The sequence below is a fragment of the Aplidium turbinatum genome, chromosome 5, assembly GCF_918807975.1.
Source record: "Aplidium turbinatum chromosome 5, kaAplTurb1.1, whole genome shotgun sequence".
NCBI classification, from domain to species: domain Eukaryota; kingdom Metazoa; phylum Chordata; class Ascidiacea; order Aplousobranchia; family Polyclinidae; genus Aplidium; species Aplidium turbinatum.
Window position 1 is genome coordinate 23,685,307 of NC_137476.1, and position 10,617 is coordinate 23,695,923.

Below are 10,617 nucleotides of genomic sequence, written 5' to 3' on the forward strand. Positions count from 1 at the left end.
GCATTGCATGGTGCAAAAGCGCATTGCATTTCGGTCGCTATGCAAGAGTTGCCAGACGGTACAAAAATTTTCAGACAAAAACAGGTTTCAAACCGATACCCAAAACTGGTTATAGCCGGCGTGGCGTATTGTAGCCAGTGGCGTACGCAGAAAATTTCTTTGGAGAGAGGTTAAAGAAAATTTGCATGAGACCATTTTAACAGGGTTACATTCCTGAAGAGAAGCTTAAGTGGGTTTGGCCCTCAAAATAAAATAAAACTTGATGAAGGAAAGGGCTCATTTAAGCTGTCATTTTTAACTCTTTCGAGTAAACAACAACTTCTCGATAGAACGGTAAACAGCTTTCTCACAACAAAATTACAAAACCTACAGAGAGAAATTGGTGACAAGCACTCTTTTCCATGGTTAGCTTCTAAACTACATAACTTTATAATGGATAGGGAAAGAAAATTAAGCTTTTTACCAATTGGGGAAAAACATTATGACAGATTTTGTTTCTTTTGTTATTTTAAATGTCCGCAGTCAGCATGTGACGTGGCTGTTCCATTAAACCTGTTCAAATTTTTTTTTTAATTTTTTAGCTTCTCGCATTGTTTCCAATGATGTTGACCAAGAGAAATCCAAAAATGACAACTATTTTGCTCTCAGACAATGAGATACCCTGCCTCGAGAGACCTCAAAATTTTTATTTTTTTCCGAAATCACCCATTTTTGACCTTTTAAGCTATTATTATGGCAGTGGAAGTCTTTATTACGACTGAAAATCCTTTCATTCAATGCCTTACTGATGTGTTGCGTTCTGAAATTGCTTTGCCCGTGGTGGTAGGATTTCTTTCAGAGGTTTTCTTTGCTTAGCCTACCTTGCTCTTCATGATGAGCTAACGCATCAAAAGTGTTCCCCTCAAAACCATCTTTTAATAACCTACCAAAATCGATCAACATAACAACTGTCTTTTTGTCTTGTTCATATTTTTTTTTACTCATACAAATTGTTAAAAGAAAAAAATTCACTATATAGGCTTTTCTTCTTTTCTAAATTTTTAAAAATTCAATTAAAGTCTTGCGACCGTGCCATATTTTATACTGATTGTCCTGCTTGGTATTGGTATCATGCACGTTATAACGTCCGCGCTTTGTCGCTTCTACCTTTTCCCAGACCTCAGCTGCTATGTCTGAGACTGACATATGTTGTTTTTCGTTGTGATGGCCAGAAATAAAAACAAACTGAACTGAACTGAGCTCACAAGTGAAAATCAGCTTTTGGATATTTGGCATCATTTTGAGAAGTGTGGGCATTGGGCAATAAGAAAATTAAGAAGCAGCAATTAGCGCCACTTGTGGTGAAGAATATTTTGCTTATTTCAGGCTACGTAGAAATTTCTCATTGGGTCTAGTCTTACAAAAAGAGACCCCACATTTAGTTTAATGACGTCAATGTGACGTCATAAAAGTCATGGTGACGTCATTCTGAACTTTTAAACTTGCGCTACAACGATCTATTAAAGGGCAAGAGATTAGCTCATCATTCTGTAAGAAAACACAGCAAAATTAATAACGTAGGCTGTATTGCGGTATTTCTACTTCTTAACCCTGTCAAATTGCAAGAGTGAAAACAGTTGAACTGCACAGATAGGAAAGAACACTCCCTCTGAAAGAAAAACTGTTGCTGTAATAGGCTATCTGTAGGTTAGTTTTTCAAAACAGACAAAATTTCCTGCATAAAAATGAAGCTCAGAAAATATATTACATCTGAATATTACTATAACATAAATCTGACACAAATGCAAAAAACAATGATAGCCTATGCAATGCTACACAATGTTATTGCTTCAAACTTGTCTGCTTTGTAACTTGCTGCATGGGAACATGATTAAAGATGAGGATTGAGGCTGTTGAATTTTTTGTGAGTGAAGATACAAATTTGACTGATAATCGTCGAGATGACTATATTACAGAATACAGGCCATCAACTAGTTCAGAAAGAATTGTGTTGGTATTTCCAAAAGCAAGTAGCTTACCGCCATTGGAAACATTTACACCTTAGCTGAGCATCTTTTGATGTCAAACAATAAAATAATGATGCACCAGAGCCAAGATTTTGGCCGGAGGCAGGATGTTCCGGGCTGAGAATCTGGCCTTTGTTAATATCTACCTCATATAATCAATGTGTTAACCAAGCGGTTGTTTGCAGTAGGATTGACAGTGTGGTCCAGAAGGTATTTTTGGATCCGAGATGATTTCAAGAGCTGTAACCATTCATTAGGGCCTCGCAAACTTGGAGAAACCACCACGTATTTGTTGGATATGATGGGTAATTTTTAGAGGTGTCTGAATTTGGGGCCTGAAAGTCTCATTGATAGCCTACAGCGCCCAAACTATCCTCTCAACGGCCCTGGTTGTTAGTACACCACTCTTATCAAGCAGTGAAGCGATAACAAGGCACCATTAAAGAAGGTGCTTTATTATTCATTTATTATTTATTTGCATCAGACACAATAAGTCCATAAAATTCAAATTTTTAACAATCATCACACAAAATATCAGAATAACACAACACCATGCAGGCTACATCAAATAATATACAAAATGCTGTTGTAGTGAACATAAAATATATATATATAGAGAGAGAAACCTTTTATTTTGTCTGCTGCGAAATAGTATACGGTAGCTTACAAATATAAACCGGTACGAATATATTCAACAACAGACAGGCAGCAGCGAAAGACTATATTAGTCATCGAGTCAGCTGCTTCCCGTGTTTAATGTGACAAATGTAAAGCATCGGCATTACGTTGCAAACAAAATAAGCATAAGTTTCGCAAAAATGTAAACAAAAAAGTGGCTTCTTGTGGTTTCATTGTAACATCAAAAAATATCATACCCTACAGAAGTAAGTTAGTAAAAGGCCTACCATATTTTCATCGCCTAAAAAGAGGACACGTTTCGCCAGCGAGTAAAATACGGTACGGTACGAGTAAAATATGTTACGTAGGCAATAAAGAATTTTTTAGATCCTTTTGATAGACGTGTGCAGCAAAAAAACAGACAAGTTTGTTTGTTTCTCCAAAGCCGATTTGTTAGATTTGTGTGACAAAATGAAAATGTGATGTGATAATGTCATAAAAATGTGACAAATCAGGCAGTATCTGCAGGTAACCATGCCTTAACTTTTTTCAGAAAAAAAGAATCAGCTTTAACGAAATCATAAAATTACTTGCACGAAGTTGATTTGTTAATGAGATGCTAAGGACAGACTCAACTAAAAGGCTGTTTCTTTCCTAGTACCATTGTGGCTGCATCATCATCAAATAGTACGTCAATGTTTTTATAAATCAGAATGTTGCATTGGTACAGAAATGGTTGGAAATTACGAAAGTCACATAACAATGTAACCCTGTTGAAAATATGAGCAAGAAAACTGAAAATGTAAAAAAAGAGGACATTTAAGCATTTTGAGGTGTCCTCGGAGGACAATTTATTTTTCTTCAAAAAAAAGGACAAATCCTCTTAAAAGAGGACATATGGTAACCCTAGTTACTAGGCTATGAGAAAAAAAAACATCTATGCAAAAAACAGCAACTGTTAACTGCTAGCATAAAGGACGAAGCAAAAACACTAAAAGTAGGCCTGGGTTTATAAATTCATGCTTTAACAAAATCAGTCAGTTTATAGGCCGACTTGAGTACAGCATGAGTACAGTTAATAAGATTGCAGTCGTTTAGTACGTAGCACAAGCTCGTGAGTAGTAAGCCTATACGTATAGTACTAACAATGTTCAATCCGAAATAATCCTCAATGTTGTGACAATAAAAACAGTCACGGACCAAGTTCATTCATATAATAAATTTTTAGTTTTTTCGTGAAAGTTTTAATACTCGTAGCCCGAGCCTGAGGTTGTTTCATCACTAGAATCAAACCACTGGCTTAGCAGCTACAGTTTTAAAGGCTGGTGGTGCAAACCTTGTCGAATTTTAAATCTCAATATCGACCACAAGAAGAAAGTGAATCAGTTTAAGATGCCACTTAAGCCTACTTAATTGGATTTCCGCAAGATGATGATGTTGTTTTTGCTAGTTTGTTTTATTTGTTTTTGTCATTGTTTTCATGTCGTCAAGTTATACCCTATCTACTTTGTGATTCGTGCAAGGCATGGTGCGTTGCGCTTGAAATGGCTTTGCCCGTGGTAGGATTTCTTTGTGGGGTTTTCTTTGCCTGCCTTGCTCTTATTTGCTATGAGCTAAACGCATCAAGACGTGTTCCCCTCACGACCATCAGCACTCTTGATAACGCATCATGGCCGATCTTCATAGCAACTGTCCATACAAATCTTAAATATATCAGCTAAAGCTATAACCTAAATTTATGTTTTTATTTTATTTTTTTAGAACATTTTCTTTTTTTTATTTTCCCTTTACATCTTAAATTTTTCTGAAGGTGTTGCGACCGTGCCAAATTTTTTTCAACCCAATAACTTACTTTGGTCACAAGCACGTTTTAACGTTTGCCTTTTGTCGCTTCTACCTTTTTCTCGACGTTTGCTATGTTGACGTATATTGTTTTTGATCGTGACGCGACAATTTATCGAAAGACAATTTATCGAACGACAGTTCATCGAACGACAGTTTATCGAAACGACAGTTCATCGAAGGGGCTAGGGGTTAGAGCTAGGGTTAGAATTAGGGGCTAGGGGTTGGGGTTAAGGGTTAGGGGTTGGGGGTTAGGGGTAGGGTTGGGGGTTAAGGGGTTGGGGGTTAAGGGGTTGGGGGTTAAAGGGTTGGGGGTTAAGGGGTTAGGGGTTAAGGGGTTGGGGGTTAAGGGGTTGGGGGTTAAGGAGTTGGAGGTTAAGGGGTAAGGTTAGGGGTAGGGTTAGGGGTAGAGGTAGGGTTAGGGGTTGGGGGTTAAGGGGTTGGGGGTTAAGGGGTAGGGTTAAAGGTAGGGTTAGGGGTAGGGTTAGGGGTTATAGTTAGGAGTTAGTGGTTGGTTAAGGGTTAAAGGTTGGGGTTGGGGGTTAAGGGTTAGGGGTAGGGTTACGGTTAGGGGTTAGTGGTTAGGGTTGGGGGTTATGGTTAGGTTTTAGGTTAGGGGTTAGGTTTTCGATTAACTGTTGTTTCAGGCCCGTAGCCAGCCGGGGGCCTCGTCCCCCCTGAAAAAAATTTTGCCCCCCCCTCCCCTGGCAAAATCCCAACATTCAAGAGCAACAGCTACAATTATAATGATTTTGCCCATTTACATTTTTCGGCCCCCCCCCTAAAAAAAGTTGGCCCCCCTTGCTCTGCGGTCTGGCTACGGCCCTGTGTCGTTCGATAAAATGTCGTTCGATAAACTGTCGTTCAATAAACTGTCGTTTCGATAAACTGTCGTTTCGATAAACTGTCATTCGATGAACTGTCGTTTCGATAAACTGTCATTCGATGAACTGTCGTTCGATAAACTGTCGTTTCGATAAACTGTCGTTCGATAAACTGTCGTAGTACCGTTTTTGATATGATGGTCCGAAATAAAAACAACTGAACTGAACTGAACTGAGTTATTAGTCTGGGATACCATACAAGAATATGAAGAAAGAGGACTTCTGGGTGTGCCAAATCTCAAAGATTATTTTGATCCATCCCAAGCAAAAGCATTGCTTGAGTTGCTCAGCGTATGGAACCTAAGGAAAATATAGTTGCATTGGTAGGTGATACTTATGGTAGCAACAGTAGAATTCACGAGGGTGCTGCTAAACGCTTGGAGGAAGAACTGGGTCGAAAATGGCAGTTAGCTTGACTACCATGGACTGGAAATAACCGTTGCTGCAGTGTGGGATATTGTTTCTGGTAGAATAAAAAGCCCTGAAAATCCATGGTGTAGAGAACTACCAGGCAAATGAACAGAGAATAAAAAAGAATGCTCAGAGTTAATGAAAGTTGAATCTGACGAAGTTTATGGCTCATGGCTAGAGATGTAAATGCAAAAAAAAGAACCCTTTTTTTCAAAAAACGTGTTTTTTTTTTCAAAAAAAACTTGGGCCAAAAAAACACGCGTTTTTTTTCATTTTTTTCAGAAAAAGTTGCAATTTTTTTACAATTTGCAGCTTAGTTTTATTATAGTGCTCTTGAAAAACATTAAACTAGTAAATATGGTTTTATTGGTGTGCTGAAATTCCTAAGTGTTTGTGCTTGGCACTGGCAGCATATGCTTTTTGCATAGTCCTACGTTGTTTCGCTTTCTTCTTCATTCTCAGGCATGTTTGTGGCAGTAGACCTGACAAACATTGAATTAATGCAATTTGATACATGACATAATGTAGATGAGTTAATTTCTTTTTCCTTTTATGAAAGTTAGCCTACGATGTTAGTATACTGGTACTGGTTATTCTTGTAGGCTACACACTCAATGGGTTGAACAAATTTTGGCAAAAGCAAGATGGCAGTATTCAGAACACACATTAGTACCTTGTTTGTGGTAATTTACTGAAGCAAGCTATTGCCAATAGCTTGTTTAAACATGTTTTTTAACTCATAGCTTAGCAACGATGTATATGCAGGGCCGGATTTAGCCTAAGCGCTGCCTTAGGCAGATACGAAAAGTGCCGCCCCCCCAAAAAAAATTTTCGATGGTGCGCTACGATTTATATTTTCAATTTCTTACAAAAAAGGTATTTGCACTGTTTATTTGAATGCATCAATGAATGTCATTGTATAATGAACTAATTGTTTAATATCGCTTCGGGCGGGCTTTTTCTCTTGCAAACAAATCAATAAGTTAATCCTCAAAAATGTGAGATCATTCAAGATATCATTCGTTGTTTACATATACTTTAAGCATCAAGGCAGGTACAAAAAATAGCATGCAACTTTTCCATCAACCTAACCTTGACTAAAAGCATTTTTTCTAGGCTCCTTTAAATTTACTAACAGTGAAACAAACCGAACAAAGATTAATAAAAATTGCACAGACAAACCCTAGTCCTCCATAGCCTACTAAGTGAGACAGATAAATAAAAGAAGCGCTAAGCAGCACATATTGTTGAAAACCAATCAAGCGTGAAGTACTCTCGGGGCGATGACTTGCCATACATGACTTGCCGCACTGCTTATAAATGTGTGTGATGTGATAACATATTTATTAATTCCTATATATCTGTTGTGAATTATTATTCACGTACTACAGTATTATCAGAGATGAACGTATACGCCGCAAATTCTACGCCGTAGACTTGGCGTTTACGCTGACGACGTCAATATTTTTTGTATGCGCGTACATCACTGAGTATTATCAAAGTAATATATTTGTATATTTTTCCGCCCCCAATAATTTGCCGCCCTAAGCAACTGCCTACTCTGCCTACTGCTAAATCCGGCCCTGTGTATATGGTTTATACATGTTGAAACGGGAGTATTCTTTTCGTGTGTTGTAAGGTCTTAGACACTTTGTCATTGATGCTTCTTGCAGATCATTTGTGACATAATGCAAGAGATCTTATCACTGATATTTTTAGCTGTCAAAAGTAAGTGCAATTATCAGAAAAGGTTTAGGTTAATGTTCCTTTCAAATGCCCACCACCCATGTTCAGAGTTGTATTCCTGGAGGGGGGCTCGCGGGGCTCAGCTCCCCGAAATACGAAAAGGCTTGATGTAGGGGGGGCTCGTTCAAGCTTCCATTTTTCAGCTTTTCTGGCTGAACAACAACTTCTCGACTGAACAAGTAACACTTTAACAGTTTTCTCACAACAGAACTGCAAAAAAAACACGAACAAAAGTTGATAGCAATCGCCAATTATCACTTTTGTCAGAAACTCTTCAGACTGGGAATATCAACTTCGTAGTAGCTAATCGTCATGTCAAATGGACTGTTAATTCTCTACTTCAAATAAAAAAAGCTATTCAAGAAGGACAGTATTCGTTTGATGAAGTTGTTAACTTGAGTCCCGCAAGTAGCCTACAAAAAACTACTCCTTTAAAGGCACAACATTGGACCAGTTCAAAGCTCGACGTAGAGACTACCCTTCTTTTGATCGTAATCGGTTTATTCAAGCTTTGGTAGACAACATTGGATGCAGGATGGTGGACAACAACAATGAAAATTCTGTGAAGAGCTTGGAAATTATTGTACCAGAATTATGGCTTGCTGCAGTCGAAGTTCCATGGCAAGAAGGGGGGCACAGATTACAAAAAATAGAAGAGAGATTTCATGTCATCACTCCTATTTCCGATTTTCGATTGTATGTTGACAATCCTTGTCATATACCAGATACGATAAAGTTGCTCAAGAACGTAGTACTAAACATGATTGCTATAAGTTCTGTTGAAGCCGAACGTGGATTTTCACAAATAAACTTGGTCATCACACCGCTACGATCACGGCTGACCATATCACTTGTTTCAGCATTGTTGTTCATCAACATCAATGGACCACCTCCTCAGTCCTCATTTATGGAATAGCACTGCGGCAACTTAGAAGTGGTTGCAGACTCATCGGTCGGCTGTGGATATTCAAGTTAAGCATTCTAAGCTGCCCACATTGAATGAACTCAGATCTCTGCAAAAACTGTTTGCTGGCTAAAATCAAGGACTGTCGTGGTGCTTATAACTTAGCCCATAAAATCAAAGACCTGGCAGACAGGCTATTTGTTTTGTGTAATCTCGTTTGCACCAACTTGGAATATGCTTTTGCTGTAATTGGAGTTTTTTAAACTGTTCGTTAATAACTAAATGAGATTTTAGTGTAACTGTCACATTGGCAGCTTATTGGTTCTTATATAGCAAATCTGCAACCACAAGCCCTCATTTCAAGAATTGCATTTCCTTACTTTCCTATTGCAGTCAATGTTTTTGCAAGTGTGCTTAGGATTGGCTCATACAAATAAGTTTACAATTGAGTTAAGAGATTGGAATTAGCTCATGCAAATCGAGTTCAAGTGTAGGCCTACGCAGTAAAAAAAAGCAAAGGAGATTGCAGTGTAGCAACCAAGCCAAATTTCAAACTTATAATTTTATATCGGATTCAACCACGTTTTCACGTTTTGTTGCTTCTACCTTTTTCTGTACTTCAAGCTATGTTTTACAGTTTTAGCATGGGTTGTTTTTCGACATGATGTTCAAAAGTAAAAACATACTGAACAGTGTTTCCTTTTAAAAAAGGTAAACATTGTTGAGTTGTTGACTAACCTACACCGATTACTTATACATACTTTGTCTATAACAACACAGCTAAGTGTTTCTCGGCAGCCGATTTGTAGCAAGAATTGACAGCGATAGACACGTGTTTATCGCTGTCAATTCTTGCTACAAATCGGCTGCCGAGAAACATATTGTTGATTGGATGGTCTGAATGGCTAGCGTGGAAGCTATACCGTTATGGTTAGCGAATCGCAACTGCTCGCTGTACAGTACTAGTGAGTGCTCAGCCTTGTGCTGATAGCCGGGAAGAACGTCCCTTTCTTCACAACACAGCTAAGTGATAGAGCCCTCCAAAAAAAATTTTTAAAAATGCACCCCTGCCCATGTTGACTATTGCTAGTTAGCCTACTACCAACCCTAAATGAAGAAATTTTTCCTTTAAAGTGGAGTTTTTCAGCACTGCTCAGTGCTCACATAGTGAATAATTGCTTCATAATACTTTTCCTGACAAGTATAAAGTTTTACCCATATTCCCGCAATGCAGGAGAAAGATACAAAACAAACATCAAAGATGAAAACTTATTTTCTTTGGGAACTAGGCCTATTCAATTTAGTTCAATTTTTACTTACTTATTTTAACTTACTTATTTTAATTTTTGCCTACTACTACTCTTCAAGCAAAATAAAAAGCATCAAAATGTTTCCATCTTTCACTACATTTAAATGTGATTTGGGCTAAAAGTTGGGACTTTAGCACTACACTGCTTTTGCCAAACTTTTCATCAATCTTTCCTCTACCCAATTAAAAAAAAAATTAAAGTTAAGCATCATAGTTTTATTGGTGCGTAACGACAAGAGGTTGATTTCTTTTTATCTTAAAAAAATAGTAGCCAAAACTTGTTTTAATGTTCATAAACAGATAGCCCACCCCAGAAAACATGGGGGTGGAACTAAAAATTATCCAAATATGTTGAGCGGTTCTTGAGATATTGCCGTTTTTCTATTGTTCCTTATTTATGAAGCCACCTAGCGGCTAAGGTTATTTTACTTATAACTCGAGAACCAAATTGTGTAATTTTCATCAAGTTTGCACCAAATGCACATCAACTGGAACAACCTCTTGACGTTGTAGGCTACTGGAAAAGGTGTGGAGTGCTGGTCAAAAGTACCTTTGTGAAGTAGAGAAACAGGACACTGACCACCTGGTCCTAACATGCCCATTAACCAAAACCCCAGGTGGCTTCGAAACTGTACACGAGTGTGGTACTGCATATAGCAACTGGCTGAAACAAATTACATACAATACTTAAGATGTGCCAACCATAGGAAACTGTAACTACTATTTGAGACGATGAGAAATGTTTATGGCTCGTGTGTTGAGACTTGAGATCTACAAAATTGCAATGAAAAAATGTACGAAACATATTGTCTGATTTAAAATAAGTTATACAAGTTATGAGACTGTTTGTTTGTTGAAAGAGACGCTATTGCAATGAATTTACCTTAATTGCTGCAT